This window comes from Mchenga conophoros, linkage group LG20 (assembly GCF_057382185.1).
Source record: "Mchenga conophoros isolate Kocher_MC1m ecotype Shallow Benthic linkage group LG20, M_conophoros_male_GT1.1, whole genome shotgun sequence".
NCBI classification, from domain to species: domain Eukaryota; kingdom Metazoa; phylum Chordata; class Actinopteri; order Cichliformes; family Cichlidae; genus Mchenga; species Mchenga conophoros.
Genome location: NC_140545.1, coordinates 32,215,090 through 32,232,249, shown reverse-complemented (window position 1 = coordinate 32,232,249; position 17,160 = coordinate 32,215,090). Strand labels below are relative to the sequence as shown.

Below are 17,160 nucleotides of genomic sequence, written 5' to 3'. Positions count from 1 at the left end.
AAGAGCAGAGGCTCGGAGTAGGCGTGAACAACTTTATTTACAAACACGAACACTTATTAGGAACGGTGAACATGAAAGCTACGGGTTTCCGAGGCTATGGGCTGTGAACATGGGTTGTGAATGACCGTGAGCTCAACGAGGAAATAGTGCTTCGAGATCCGGTAGTCAGAGGCATTGTTTGCAGGTGGAGATACAAGGGATGGATAAGTGTGGTCGATGAGGTCTGCGTGAGTATGGAGTGATACAGGAATTCCAGATGGTGAGGCAGGCAGGCGAAGCTCAAGAGCATATAGTGAATGGGTCGCGACTGAGATTGAATGAAGAAGACCCATTTACTATATGCTCTCAAGCTTCACCTGCCTGCCTCCCCATACAGGTGAGTGTGGTTATTATAAACTGGAGGACTAGGGTTTCTTTGGAACAACTAGAAGCCCAAGATAACTAGCTAAGTAAACGAGAACAATGATTAGCTAAGGACATGTGTTAAGTCTAATTGTTGAATGTTGCCATTGTGTTTCTTAAATTTGTACAGTCTTAGTTTAAGCAGTAGGATCAAAGCCATTCCTTTGATCCTGACCACCTCTCCAGCCACTCTGTGCTGGGGGAGGTTTTATTGTAGATACATCCTAACTTGAAGATCTGTTTGATGTTTGGTAGAGCTTCCTACCCTTTGTATGGTTTCACTGTGTTATCTTTGGTAAACCATACATTGGGTGTGGGGGAAGACTACCCTCTTTATGACCAAGGATGTTGTTCCTGCTTTTAGGTTTTATGACCCTTTGATCAAACACACACACACACACACACACACACACACACACACACACACACATTCTCACATAACACCCACACACACACACTTACATACAGTGCCTTGTCTTTGTAACCAAAGGGGGTTGCAAGGGGAGGTGTTTTGTAAACTATTGTTTGAAGTTTGTCAATAAAAGGCGGCGAGAGGAGGCCACCAGCGTGGTCATTTCAACGTGCTGGTCACAGACGAGAGGCCTCCCTTGCGCAAGAAATCGATCGAACACTGTTGCCTTGCTTTTCTTTCATGGGAATAAGTCCTGGATACAGCGGGGTCTGAGTTTAGACCCAACATTTTTTGGTCCTTCGGAGCCGGAGCCTAACACATTGCATCCACCGAGGAGAGGGAGAGGACGCCACCGCAACGTCTGGGATGATTGACGTAAAGCCCTGGTGTTTTTGGCTTGCCACCAGGCCGGGAAGTTTGCGCCTGACCTCCCCTCGGGATGGATGACGATTGACGGGATCCAGAGACTCTTCCCATGAACGTAAACAAACAGTGAGTACAGAAGGCCTTAGAGAGCGTCTCTATAACCGTGTGAATGAATGTGGGATCCTAGATACGCGTCACCGTGATTCTGCGTGAAACGTTTGAGTCCCGGGGAGCGCTGGTCACGAGAGCGCACGTGGACCCAAAACAATAGAGAGCGGCTACGGGCTGTGCGTTAAACGTGAGTCCGGGAGCGCGCTAGCCGCGTGAGAGAGACGCAGGCTTCTCCGCCGTTTGGGGCGTAGAGAGTTCTCCGCCATTTGGGGCGTGGAGAGAACCTAGGTTCAGAGTCCGGAATCTCCGCCATTTGGGGCGTTGGAGAGTGTCCGAAGGTTGAATTCTCCGCCATATGGGGCGTTTGAGAGTTTTCAACAGAGAGCGCTAGCTGTGCGTGCAGACGCAAGCGATAGGCCTATGTTGTGTGTGTGCGGGCCAGACGTGGTCTGCGTGAGTGTGGCTGATTGTTGTCTTGTAATGGAGAATAAAATGTGTAAGTCTGCCTTAGAAGGAGATGTAAAATTTATGCAGAAAGTTTTACCAGGCAGCACGCAGTATGTAGGTTGTTGGTATAAGAAATGTGGATTTGAAGGGACATTAGTGGAAGTTAAGTGTAAAATGCTGGTAGAAAGAATAGCTGTAAGTGTAGCAGGTAAAACAGGTAAAGCGAAGCAGAGGAAGGAATTGCAGTTAGCAGTTGCTAAGTTGTGGCTGGAGCAGGCTCAGAAGAGGAGAGAAGCACAGAATGTTAAAAGAGCAATATTGCAAGAAGTAGTTGTGAAACCTGAGGATGAAACTACAGCTCAATCCACTGCAACTACTCTAGAACAACACCATAGAAAAGCATTAGAAAGAGCAAGAATGTTAGCAGAAAGTAGAGTCAGAGAAGAGCGTGAGAGAGCAGAGGCAGAAGTGGAGGAGAGATTAAAGGCATATTAGGAGCAGCATTGAGTCCAAGACAGACTTGGCAGGGTAGGAAACAGAAAGTAAAGTTAGTGAACACAAACGTTACAACTACATATCCATCCCTGACACAACACAAAAAAAAAAACAAAAAAAAAAAACAAAACATATGGTGTTTCTGTAACAGAGTGTGAAGATGAAGAAAGTTTTTCTCCTGATCAATTCCATGAGTGTGAGAGTGTCTGACGTCATGGTGTGTGTGAAAGGTATTCAGCTGGGGCAGACGTGATTCTGCATGTCACCTGCCCAGTGGACAAAAAGAAATAAAATAGTTGTGTGGATGAATGATAGCACGAAGAGTGTTTGGTGTTTCTCAGTCTGAAACAGCTGTAATGCTATTTTCTGTTTTGGAGAAAAGTACAGTTAAAGAAAAAAAACAGAGAGATGTGTGTTGTTTTAAGCAGTGATGAGAATAATGGAAGTGTGATGAGAGATGAACACAAAAACATACTGAAAATGCATTAACCATACTAACCCTACATGCATATACACATACAATGATACTCATGAGACCAGACAGCATCTTAAGCATGAGATTCTGTTTGTCATCTTGTCCAAGTCACTAGTAAGATGAAAGTGATACATAGACTAGTGGACTGAATATTATAGGAGGACAGATGGTTGCATCATAGAGGAGGAAACAGAATGCTGATGAGAGGTCTTAAATGAGTGAGTTGAGTGAGCTGATTGTGAGTTTCTGGTGTGTGAAGAAGTTTTACCATGGCACACATTTAGTTACATGAGAACTAAAACTTATTATGTGCTAAGACAACAGGGTTATGCTGTATGTTGTGTGTATGGCTGATTGGATGAATGTTTGAGATTAAACTGGCTGTTTGATTTGTCTTTTGTTACGATTTATCCCCCTGGCATGAAGAACACGTGTCATGATTTAAACAAGGCCTATCTTTCCTTTATTTTCTTTGATTTCTTTTATTTTCTTTCTTTTATTTTGTTACTTTCATGGTGCACTGAAAGTTTTGTTTGATGATCTCTGTTGAGCAGATCTGCACGATTAGAATCGAAGCGTCGTCGAGAAAACTGTTGTAAAGTGAGCTTCCCCAAAATTAAAATGGGCTCTTATTTGGGACAATCAGGAAACAAATTCCTGTCCAAAAGGATTCAACGAGGAAATCCAGTCTAAATTATTTTTCTTTTTGAAATGACGTTGTTTTGCTGAGCGTGGAAACGAATGCGACGATAATTTCCACAATTAGCAAAAGAAGGAATCACTGAGTGAATGAGTAAGAATTTTAAAATAAATCGGGAACTGACTGACTGACTTAACACCATTGTGTGAAGTCAACCCCCACTTGACAAAGGTGTGGATGTATCTCTGTGTGTGTCTCTGTTACAGGAGCAGAAAGATGATAGCAACATCTGAGGTTGCGTGATGGTTTAACCTTTTAAATGCCATTTTTATGTTTGTGAATCTATCAGAGGTGTGTTATTCATGGGCTTGTGGTACTCACAGAAGTTACTGTGAGAAAGTGTGTACACACCTGCGCAGCGCTAACATTTGCATTTTTTCTTACAGCATTGCAGTTTTTCATGTGATTTGATGATGTGGTTTTTAGCAGAACAACTGGTGGATGTTTGTTTCTTTATTACAGGTTTTGTTTTCTTTAAGAGTGCATGTAGCATTCAGCAGAAGCGGACAAGTGACATGAGTAAAACAAATAAGAGATTACGATATTTATGGAATAGTTTATTATGGGCTCATTTGCTGGCCACTTTTGGACCCATAATAAATATATGAGTGGAGTGACTTTGCTTAAGAGAAGTCACCGATTACATTAATGTTAACTGAGCACATGGGATGATCCATGTTTGAGGCGAATTATGGTAACAATAGTGATTTAATGATTTGAGAAAACCTGCACATGACACTTGTCTTGCTGATGCTGAATGCTTGTTACCCTTGTGATATACTTGTTTATAAGTGTGAAGTTTGATTTTACTTCCAGATCTTGTTTTCCAGGCCATGATGGTGAGTATGCAGGCTCCTGGTGGAGCCAGTTTTTAAGACAGGGATCCAGGTTTGGTGAGTTGACGCATGAGAAGTGTCCATGCGTCAAGAGGTGGGGTCCAGAATTAATATTAAACAATGTTTTCTATTATTGTTGCAGTGATTTGTGTGATTAGCTGTTTATTTACAAGTATTAAACCTATGCAAGTGGTGCATCCATGTTCAGATGAGGCTTTGATGGCCTATAAGTGAAGTTCACTGATTACAATGTGGAATAACATTGAGATGTTAAATAATTTGGAATAAATTATGGGAAAACGTAGGAGATTAATGAGTTTAGAATAAACCTGCAATGATACTTGTCTCTGTGATGCTGAATACTTTATTACTCTTATGATCTACAGTTGGTTGCAAATGTGAAGTTGTTTAAATTTAAGACTTTGTCTTCTGTGATACAGGAGCTGGGAGTTAAACAAGCTGAACATTTAAGTGCTGATTAATGTTCTTACACAGGGTTACAGCTTGGAGTGAAGCTGCTCCAAGGGACAAACCCTGGAGATTGTTTTAGGGAGACTGTGCAACACTCTTGTACATGTCTCATTGGGGAGTTGACACATGGCGAAAGCCGTGTGGCGAGAGGAGTGTCATTTTTTTCAATTTGTAGATGTCGTGAGGTGCCATGATGAGAAGGAGAGACTGAGAGGATCGTCCACAAGATGGAAGCTGAGGCCTGGAGGGAGTCTTCAGGAGGATCGGAGATCACCTTCAGCACAGAGAGCTGTGCTACTGGGCTTCCAAAGGATTGTCACAAGGAGACTTTCAGCGTTGGAAAATGGAACCTGAGGGAGCGTGCCAAGCTCCAAAAAGTGACAGCGCAGAGGAGGTCCAGCGATGGACTTGTGGTTCTGTGAACAGCACAAATGCCAGGTGACTGTAAAATAACTAACAGCACTTTTTCCACAAGTGAAGCCAGTAACTTACTATCCTAAAAGATTAGCTCTAGTTGCTCGTGCTTTACCTCCATGCGTGAGATCAGTATGTGCAGCAGCTTAAGCTGTACAATGTTTCAATAGTTTATTTCACCTTTTGCAATTGTTAGTTCCACACGAGGTAGATGTTTACTATTGCAGACTAAACTTACATTTCTGTCACCTACAAGACACTTGTCTTTAATGTTACTGTTACTCTCACAACCACACATATTACCATAAAGTGGTGCAGAATTCTGAATCTGTCAAACCCTTTTTGCCAACGGAGGAGGACACTTCTCATGAGTGTAGAGAGCGCGAGGAGAAGACGTGTAAGCTGAGGGATGACTTAATAGATGTGCCACTCGTTGAGGGAAAGGTTTGGTTTGTTGATGATTTGAGTTTTACAACAGCAGAGGGACAGACTAGAACACGTTTTACTGTAGCTGACAGTGAGAGAGAGTTATCTATGTAGGACAACTAGCATGTTTCATGTTTGCTTGAGCAGCAGAGATGCTAGCTTTAACGGAAGCGTGTAAAGCTGTAGAGAGACAATATACACTGATAGGTAGTATACATTTGCTACTGTACATTTCTTTGTAGTGCAGTGAGTGAGACGAGGTGTGACAACCTCTACAGGGAAACCTGCAGAACACACCAAACTCTTGCAAATTCTGCTGGATGCAGCGTTATTAACCAGTGGAATTGCCGTTTGTAAATGTGCAGCACACATGTGAGGGAAAGATCCGGTTGCATTAGGGGAAGTTTTTGCAGATAAGATCGCAAAAGAGGCAGCTTTAGTTAAACATGGTGTTAACCTTTTATCAGTACAGCATTAGCAGACATGCAGGCCCACTCACCTACTGCAGGACAATAGTTGTGACTTACAGAGGGAGCAAGCTTGCAGGATGATTTTTTTATCTGTGTGATAAACCAGTACTGCCTAATAATTTGTATAAGACTGCTGCTATTTTGAGCCATTGGCTATGCCATGTCTCAAACAGGAGGGAGATGAGCAGTCGTTATACTCACTCTAGGATTATTAAATACTTTAAAAAAAAAACTTTTGCAGACAGTAAAGTTAAGATTTAGGAAGACAGGCAGGACATGGTTAGACTGTATAGAATAAGTACATGAGGATTACTCCAACAGAGAATGGTCTGACTCTTTGAGATTACACATGTTAGAGCATTTAGAGTTCCAGTCTTCTGTAGTGATGATAGAAAAGCAGAAGAGAGAGCATATTAGCAGATTAGATGCTTGAAAATGTTTAAAAGTAAAGTAGTCATGAGAACAAATGATCTGCCAGATGATTCTGTTTCTTCGCAGGAGCAGAGCCTGAAGTCTGGAGATTGGATGATGATAAGGCCATGGAGAGGAAGTGCTGGTCCAGTCCATGGTGGGAAGGTCCATATCGGATGCTGCTGACGACGACCACAGCAGTGAAGATTGCTGGAAGGAACACTTGGATACATCAAGCGCACTGCAAGAAGGTGACACACATCCAGGCCAGCTCGGAGTAAGTGGCAGGAAGACCGGGAACAAAGGGGGGGAAAGCCTCCAGGGCCCCTCGTCTCAATCCGGTGAAGAAACCAACTGAGCCACAGGTACTCATCAGAATGGCTGGGAATGTGCTGTGCATCTTCTTGTGCCTGTGGACCCTGAGTGGGATGACAGGAGCGCATTGGGACAGAGCAAATCACACCCAGTACCCGCATGGGTTTTCAACCAACTACTGGTGGCAGTTTAAGAACACAACCGGATAGCATCACTTGGAGCGAGACAGTTTGTTTGGTTGCTTTAGCAACACATCCAGGAACACTGCCAACTTTTCAACTTTCCAATTCCTCATAACCTGAATGGAAGGTTGATTCACCAGTAGCTGGGAAGGTGAACTGCTCTGGTGAGACAGACCTGCTCGTCTGACTCAAAGAATATGACTTGTTGCAGGACATTATACAGTTAAACGAACTGGAAACAGGCCAATTGCCTATGTGTACGAAGGACAATGGATTAGCCCAAGTTGGAGATTAACCATGGAACATGGTAACATCACTTATTCTTTTGTCTTCTGCAAGAAGGATGTAAACAGAGAAGCCTTTTGTCTACATTTACATCATGAACACTTGAGGTTTTGAGCCAAGAAGATCAAAACAGCTGGATCCAATTTCCTTTACAAAGCTTTTTCTGTGGTGACAACAGGACAGGAGAAGAGTTGTAAATGCAGATAATTCACAAGTTGACTCTAACCCCCACAGGATGCCTACAGTGAGAAGATTTGGGGGGTTGATAGGAGTCATAAAGAAGGGTGTTGACCAGGCTGCAGCTTTGAAGTTAGCTGAGAGCCACATGGACAAACAATAAAGTCAACTGATGCGTTTAAATACCTATGTCTGTATACAGTTGGATTGTAGTGACATATGATTTTTGAGAATGATGATTCTTCTTGTTTGACCTTTGACATTCAGTTGTTTACTTGAAGAAATACATAATGAATTGCACGACAGGAGTAGATCCGCCACAAGGCTGGATAGCTTGGTTACTGTCTGGTCCTTGGTGGCATCTTCTTTTGAAGATATTAATTCCTGTTTTTGAACTGTTGATACTGATTTGCTTATGTATAGGATGTAGTTTACTGTGCATGAATGAAATCTACACTGACACTGTCTAAACAAAGGGTGCATAAGTTGAAATTTAAGAACAATGACAAAAAGGAGGGAAATGTTAAGTCTAATTGTTGAATGTTGCCATTGTGTTTCTTAAATTTGTACAGTCTTAGTTTAAGCAGTAGGATCAAAGCCATTCCTTTGATCCTGACCACCTCTCCAGCCACTCTGTGCTGGGGGAGGTTTTATTGTAGATACATCCTAACTTGAAGATCTGTTTGATGTTTGGTAGAGCTTCCTACCCTTTGTATGGTTTCACTGTGTTATCTTTGGTAAACCATACATTGGGTGTGGGGGAAGACTACCCTCTTTATGACCAAGGATGTTGTTCCTGCTTTTAGGTTTTATGACCCTTTGATCAAACACACACACACACACACACACACACACACACACACACACACACATTCTCACATAACACCCACACACACACACTTACATACAGTGCCTTGTCTTTGTAACCAAAGGGGGTTGCAAGGGGAGGTGTTTTGTAAACTATTGTTTGAAGTTTGTCAATAAAAGGCGGCGAGAGGAGGCCACCAGCGTGGTCATTTCAACGTGCTGGTCACAGACGAGAGGCCTCCCTTGCGCAAGAAATCGATCGAACACTGTTGCCTTGCTTTTCTTTCATGGGAATAAGTCCTGGATACAGCGGGGTCTGAGTTTAGACCCAACAACATGAGAGGCTGAGAACTAACGTAAGGTTAGCAGACAACCTGGCGAACACTAGTTGTGTGCACTGATCTTACATACAGCCGGCCTAATTAACCCACATGAGGATCCTGGTTGGAATGAAGATGGCTCCGCCCAGAGGAAGATACCATAGCATTGTGGAAAATGACTGCCACTCATCCAGACCATGGCAAACACATTAGAATTAGATAGTGGATATATGTTTAATAGTCATAATACTCACATTACTTTAAGGACTAAAATCAAAATCTAAAACACAGGGAACTGTTAAAATAAACCCAGCCTGCTAAAATAATCCACCCACAATCAATAAACCATCATGGAACAAGAAAAAGGAGCTAGGAAAAACGGCACCTGTTGTTTGTTGTACATTTATGGTGCATTTTAGCCATATTGCTAAAATACAGCAGCGTCACTGTTAGTTGATATACTACTTTTGTTCATATTTGGAGGTATTCAACTGGCCCATGGACATACTGCTCTAATGTGTCTGGAAATGAAGAGGCTATTTCTTTTTAGCATGCGTTCTCACCATATTATTTTTACATTATCCGATTACCAGACAACAAACTTTCCTCTCATACCTGGTTTGTAGCTAGTGATTGGCCCACTCAATGTTTATTTATTATTTAGAAATCGTGAAAGGGTAGCAGTACAAAGTAGTATTGATGTCTTATAGCAACCACTCAGCCCATTCTCCTGTGAATGCAAGGGCAGCACATTGGTTGAGGTTATAGATGTTATCCAGCATGGTCTAGGTGAAGATGATAAACAGGGTTTTGTTGTTAAAAAGGAGGGTTGGGGCTGTGGGGTAAACATATTGCCTTATATTAGCAATTTTATTGTACCTCTCGGGGGCCATGATGCTGGAAATGTGGACCTACCAGTGTCTATCTCCAAAACAGTCTTGGATCTAACAGCATATATATGTGATATTAAGGACAAGTCATGAGAGTTAGTAGATCAATGTTTGGAATATAACTGAATAACAGCTTGAATTACAGACCCCTTTCTCACACATTTTACTGCTGAGTCTACAACATGTGCTGTAAACACACTTTAATAAGACATAAGGCAACAAATCAATAGAAAGGTTTCCCTGTCCCATATGAAAAAAATCTGCCAGTCAGTAGATTTCAGCCTTGTGTTTTGCATTGGCTAGATTAAGGTGAAGTCTTTAAAAAAATCAATAGGTTAGACCCTAAGAATTTCAGTGTCAGATGTCATATATTTTTACACAGACCGTGGATTTAGGCTCTGCTTATTTAAAAGCTTCTGAATTGTTTACCGTCTATCTTTTTGTTTCAACTCATAGGTTGGGTTCGTTCTGACATCTGTAGTGGATAAAAGGTTAATTATTGATAAGTGAACCAAGTCAAATGTTCTGGGGTTTTTTTGGTTTCACTGATAAATATGTGTGTACTATTCAGTGTTTTTTCTATTCTCTCGTGTTTGAGATGTGAGATTTGTGAAAAATGAATTTTAAGTGAATTAATTTTAAATCCGATAATTCAATTCATCTTATATTTTTTGCAGCAACATAGGACTCCATACTGAGCCAAGTTCACAGCAAAATGTGGTTACAGTGCTTTGCAACATAAATAGTTATTTTGCTGTGTTTTCAGTATGCTTGTTTTGTCTGTTTTTCTGTTTTTATTCATATTATAGTTGGCTGGACTCATTAGCTAAAGATTTTTTCCTTTAACTCCAACTACTTTTTCCAACTAAACTAATCAAGAATGAACTGAAACAAAAACAAAATATTAAAATATTAAGTGAATTCACGATAGAGTTCTGAAAAAATTAAATTTCAGTGTCTGAAATTTGAATTGAACACTGACTGAAAGCAAAGTTTAAAAATGCCATTGGTGCCAGGGGTTGTACATTATGAATATAAAAACCCTGACAGTCCTGGAGTTACAAAAATAACAACTCAACAAAATAAATTATGTCAATAACAGTAATGGTAGTGATTTGTCCTGAGGGACAGGTAGACCTACAAGGACCCACATGACAGCTGGTTATCTGTGGTAGCTGTGCCGAACCATGAATGCGATTCAGCTGAATATTACTGATGTTGGTGTGCAGAGCGAAACATGATTGTGTGGGCATATGGAGATATGCAGAGTGCGCAGTGCCCTTGTCAGGACTGGCAGATGGAAAAGGTTAATTAATAACAGTTGTTTTAGATTAAGGAGCAGAGCCACTTTTGCTGATTTACGGTTATCATCATCACCATTCATTAATAAAAGCAGGAAAAAAATAATCAGTGTGTGGTTGTTTCTTTCACAGTGATAGTCATTGTGTTTACCAATTGGTACAAGCCTAAGCAACAGTATTATTCAAGTTTTATTTGTCCTTGCACACAATTTGAGTATGGTTTCAATTTTTACTTTCAGGATTTTTCTCCAAGATGCAGATTTAGTTTTTTAAGCTGAGTGGGCATCAGCTCAGAGGAGAGTTTCACATGTTCTTAGAATGCTATTAATCTGTTTCATAATATCAAGATAAGATATGAAGACTAAACTCTATTAGAGCAGTTAAGATTAAATTATCGGTCTGCTTTTAATATTGTCTGAAGATTGCATGTAATTCATACGGGTATAACACACATTTAAGAGTCATCATACAAAATGTTGTCATTAAAAATATTTTATTAAAAACATAGTGAGCCAATTACTTATTAATATGCAGCTCATCCATTTATTTCTTTTTGGTACATAAGTTACAAATTAGATTTTATTTATCTTGGATTGACACTAGCACAAGGAAGTCGTTAGTATAATAAACAGCTATTTTCTCTACTGTGTAAGTAGATGATGTATGATCCGTTTTTTTAAATACCAAAGAGCTGTTGCTGCAAACCACTCTTTTCTTGTCAGCTACTAATGTCTGACCTCTACCCCTTTTAGCTGAATGGTTCTATTGGTCATTAACAGTAGAAGACGGCTCACTCAGCTTTCTTTTCACATCAGTTAAGGTTAGTGTTATGAGTTTGTTAGAACCGGGCACTGCTGGAGGCAGCAGAGAGACAGTGCTTGATACACAGCACACCCATTATTTTTCTCACATTTTGCAGTATAACTTTATAAAAAAAAAAAAAGAAAGAAAACAACAACGGGAGAGTAAATGTCATGAGAGTGGCGTGCTGTTCAAACAAAACTTGTGGGTTTATTACATCGACAACCACAGTGCAGGTCATTTCAGTCACTTGCTTACAGCCTATTTGTGAACATTTCTTTTATTCTCTTTCTGACAGATGAAATCCTTTCTTCACATTTTTGTCATTTACTTTCCAATGATAAAGCTCAACAACTAAATTATCCCACTAATATGTGTTGCTAAGTACACAGCTTGGCATTTTCAGTGCATTAAAAGGCATTGTAAGAATAATTTATCTGTATAGCATCTTTCACTGACATCAAACAACATAATTTCATCACGACTAGATATCAAATTTAAGATTAGAATTTAATAATAATGAATAATAATGGATTGCATTTATATAGCGCTTTTTGGGGCCCTCAAAGCACTGTACAATTCCACTATTCATTCACTCTCACATTCACACACTGGTGGAGGCAGCTACAGTTGTAGCCACAGCTGCCCTGTGGCAGACTGACAGAAGCGAGGCTGCCATATCGCGCCATCGGCCCCTCTGGCCATCACCAGTAGGCGGTAGGTGACACAGGAATCAAAATGAAGTAAATAGTGGAAAAATCAACAGTATTTAGTACATTACTTTATTGTATACTTAATGCATTCTACAAAAATAAATAAATAAAAAAATGTATCGCACATCCATTTGTAAAACAACAAACAGACAAACTGAACGTTACCTTTATGCTCTTCATTGACGTAGCTTTCTATAAATCTGAAGCTATGGGATGGGCCAAAGTGTTCAAAGACAGATTTTCAGACAGATTGTCTCACAACTTAACAAGAACAGACAGCTCCCTTTTTGCCTCCAATGATTGTTCGGAGACCTCAGACAAACCCCTTCTTGAAATTTGGAACCTACATGGAGCTCTCCATCTCAGTGAGTAAGTATAGTTAGGTCCCAGGCAGACACCGTGAAATGGGCACTGCTCTGGATCACAGAGCAGGCCAGTGAGCCCATACTACTCATAGCTGGTCCATTTACCATGGCCCATTAGTAAGATCATACTCTGCTGGCTACACAGCACTGCCATTCATTCATCCTTCTACGCTGAGAGTGTTTGACCACACTAATGTTCAAGGTACTCTGTTCAGCTCACTAGCTTGCTGCAGCACTAATAGCTCTGGGCTCTGGAGGCTGGTAATGACTACACACCAGGCTAGACATGTAGGATTGATAGTTTAAATTAGATAGTGTATCTTAACGAATGCAGTGCTTAGACTTATTGATTTGTTTTGTGTGTGATATCAATCGTGACAACAGCCACATTCCAGGTGATGGAATTCTTATGAACCTCCAGGCTATTATCTTTTAATTGGCAAAACAAATGAACTCATATGATATACAATAAGAAAATGTAAATATCAATACAATAACTTGCAGTCCTAGAGGAGAACTTGGGTTCTTATAATATACTGTATGACTGAGTTGTTGCACATGCACTGTATGTGTTGTGTAAGTGTGTGTCATAATGCAACGGCAACTATTCCTGTCATCTCAGTGATTTATTACCCGACTAGAGGCTCTGTGGCCTGGCCGTGGCCATCTCCTCAGGCCACAGGAGTCACGGTATGCAGCTACATCACATCGGCAAACAGCACAATATTGCCCTGCTTCGCTTCGCTGATGCCAGCTGACACATGAATCTGTCTGTTGACAACGTGGTGTTATGTTGGAAACCTTGCAGGTCAAGTATCAGAGCAAAGGGTTAATGTGAAAATAGATTAAAACCCACGAGGCTTAAGTGGGATTGTGCTTCATACTTCTTTCAAACTTTGGTAAGGTGGTTTATATGAGTTACACACTCGTGTGTGCCGTCCACCCTCAGAGTGCTCGAAACGCAGCAACTCTGGGGCCAAGAACGCCATCTAGTTAACGGTAATTTTATTTGGAACCGGTGAAGACAGATGTGATGACTGAGCTGTTCTGGCCTCTTCAGCTCTATAATCATTTCTCCTCATTCTTTCTATTGTTGCAGGCCTGTTTAAGCCAGAATTATTTCTGCTCTAAATTGTGCTTTTAACTGTAGCGGTGAGGACGGGACATTGTCGTACTCAACCATCAGAAAATATTTTTAAAAATTACAAAAGGTCTTATTTTCACCTTTAGGCATTTGATCGGTACCCACAGAAAGGGCATGCAATGTTTTATTTATTCATTAATTTATTTTAAATTACTTAATTTTTAGTTGCAAGGTGTGCCTAAGTGCAAGAGTGTGTGATATTTTAATAAAAGTACCTTTAAAGCTATATTACAAAGCATTTTGTTCCTGAACTTGAACTGGACACTTTTAAGACAACTGCAATATTTTTTCTGCACTTATCTTGTGAATTTAGTTTTAAAAGTAATTTAAATATTACTTTATTTAACTAGAATGTATTATTTTTGACTAGAAGTATCGTGTGGGATTGTATTCATATTTTTAAATGTGTTCTGAAATAATTAATAATTGCAAAAATAACTTAACTAAGTGAATATAAAAAGCTAATGCTTGCATAATAACTGATGATTTGATTTTACACTTCTTTTTTGTGAATTTTAGTTCAGTGAATACTTCTCTAAACATGGTACCGTCTAAATATTAGCATGTCGGCTTTATCATTATCTCTGTCAGTATGCAAGGTTGATTTTTGCATTTAGGTCAAACCACCTCTGTGCCCATGCACAGAGTTGCTAGTATTACTATAGACTCCAAATCTTCTTATAAGAAGTTTATCTTTCAAAGGAACCGAAGACTCGCTAGGTTTTCAACGCAGAGCAGCCGCAGAAAGTGTAGACTGTATTTCCAGAGGTGCGAACAGATTACTTGATGACAGCTCCAGTAGCAATTCAAGGGAGAGGCTATTTTGAGATCAATATCTGCAGATGAAAGAACAAGAAAGGAGAGAAATGAAAATCCCATCAACTGTCTGCTTTGCAGTTTTAACCAAATGAGCAAAACTTTTCACTTTATCTCAGTTCAGTAAATGACCCGTGTAGTCAGTCTCAGGTTGTCTCAACTTAATCTGTGAATTTCATAGTTTTAGAAACACATATATTTCTGTGCTATATTAAAAGTATTTAGTCCTGAATCTTGTTTAGATCTGTTACCAAAAATCAAATACAAAATTAGGCTCTTGGAACTATGATCTGAACCATATGTCCTATAATGCTTTTAACAAGAAGCTGGTAAGGGCCACCAACATGTCCACCTCAGTCGACGCTTGCTAACATCACTGCCATGTTAACAACCTCCAGGATGAGGAACATGGAAGGTAATCATAATGGTGGGCGCTCTTCTATCTTAACATAAATCCTGCAACCCAATCTGACAAACCAGAGCATATTTAACATGCACCGTAACTGCCGTGTTAATTATTAACCGTAATGAAGGTCATGATGCTCTGATGTTACCGGAACTGCTAGGTGAGTCTCTCCACAGCAAAAGAAGATATAAAATTATTGTTTTTTAATACCTGAGAACCCAAAGATCACAGGTATCCAGCCCATTGTTGCTTTCCTCAATTTTTTTTGACAGATGTCACTACCATCAAATTCAAAATGAACAAATAGTTTTCTTAAAATTATACATATTCTAATTTCAAATATTTTACATGTTTTCTGTGTCCTATTGTGAATAAAATCTGGGTGTATGAGATTTGCAAATCATTGCATTCTGTTATATACATTTTACACAGGTTTCTAACTTTTTCAGAAATGGGTTTGTGTTATTAATTCTCTCGCCGACAGCAGATGCTTAAACTAGGCTTAGTCCAAATTCATGCATTTAATATGATGCTATAATTAGTTCTTATATTTTGAGTCTTAACTCTAATCTGGTTTCCTCATTCCTTATGTTCAAAAGTACACCCGGAGAACAAGAAGCACTGCATAAATATACATTCTTCCTACCAGTGTTTCCTACCTTTTTTGCTATTCTAAGTGCTGAAAAAGATTTAATTTATTTGCTGATTCAAGCATAAATGTTCACAATTTCCAGCGCTCAAAACTCATAACATTCTCTATGTTGAATAATTCAACATGTTTTAAATTAATAATGATTTTCTACTCTCTCTGTAATTGACATTGTAAATGTCACACTTTGTACATTTGAATGACTTATACATTTGATTTGGATGCAGCTTCGTTTGCAGGAAGAATATAAAAGAGAGCGATTACTGTATACTGAAGAATGGAGGAAATTCAATGTTGTTTGATGCTATTGACATTATGCTTGGTGAATTTTTTTCTCTTGTCCCAGGGTGCACTAGGCTGGTGGAATCTCTTGTAACCTCTAAGCAAGGATCCCAAGGATATAGACTGATGTGTCTCACCTTTTGTCCCTCTGCTTTCTATTTCAGCTTAGACCTCCTTATTCACAGTGTTCAGTAACACCAGTGTTTGGTTCCTCTAGCTGGAAGCAAGCCAGTTATAAATGCCATTTTACAAATGGGCCACCACTGTGATGAATGTTCTCCTGTCTTAGGATCATGACCCTGACACTGTAAAGCAATGAGATAAGGCTATTCATAGAGAAACCCAAAGAGACAAGTACATTAGCAATGAGGAAACTTTCTACTCATGCATCTTTTACAGAAGGATATTTACTTCTTATGCTTAAATCTATTTGGAGGTGGCTGTAGCTCAGAAAGACCAGGTAATCTACTAATTGGAAGGTTGGTAGTTCGATTCCGGGCTACTACAGTCTGCATGCCAAATATCTAAGGTATTAACCTCAAGTTGCTCTGTGATGCATCCCTTAGAGCAGCGGTCTCCAACCTTTTTTGCGCCACGGACCAGTTTATGCCTGACAATATTTTCAGAGACCGGCCTTTAATGTGTCGCGGATAAATACAACAAAATAAAACGAGTACCGGTATCGAAAAAAAGAAGATTTATTCATAACACACATGAAAAGACCCAGGAAAACCGAGTTAACGATCAAAACGATAACAAAATAACGCTGAAAACCGATAAAAACCCTGAAAACCATACATTTCACACCTGAGCCTCAACTCTCGCGGCCCGGTACCAAACAATTCAAGGACCGGTACCGGTCCGAGGCCCGGGGGCTGGGGACCGCTGCTTTAGAGTATGAACGTGTAGGAAGGAAGCATGGAAAAAAGCTCTTGTATGAATGGGTAAATGAAGCAAGTCGTATGCAGTGCTTTGAGTGCTCCGGTAGAGTAAAAAAGTGCTATATATAAAATCCAGTCCATTTACCATCTGTGTGCAGATTCACGTCTGTTCAAGTCTTTTTAAAGTCTTATCAAAAATAAATGTCGAGATGTTAAAAAAAAACCCTCTATGTTATTACAAATAAACCTCTGTTTTCACAGAACTGGATATACATGCACAGTCCTAATATTTATGGAGACTTATTTGCTATTCCAGCTATCAGTGGACATAGTGGAGATTTGTATTCTATCTCCACCTTTCATAGACCTGCCAATGAGGAAAACAGCAAT

General features: G+C 39.9%; 2 long non-coding RNA genes across 2 annotated transcripts in view; both read left to right on the top strand.

Annotated features, from left to right (window-relative positions):
• Positions 1-17,160, top strand: part of LOC146551181 (uncharacterized) — a 71,685-nt gene that overhangs the window by 47,968 nt on the left and 6,557 nt on the right. The gene's annotated exons all lie outside the window — the stretch shown is intronic.
• LOC146551182 (uncharacterized) lies at positions 487-8,461 on the top strand. Its single transcript, XR_014890110.1, has 2 exons — positions 487-1,306; positions 4,891-8,461. It is a non-coding gene; the product is annotated as an uncharacterized LOC146551182 (long non-coding RNA).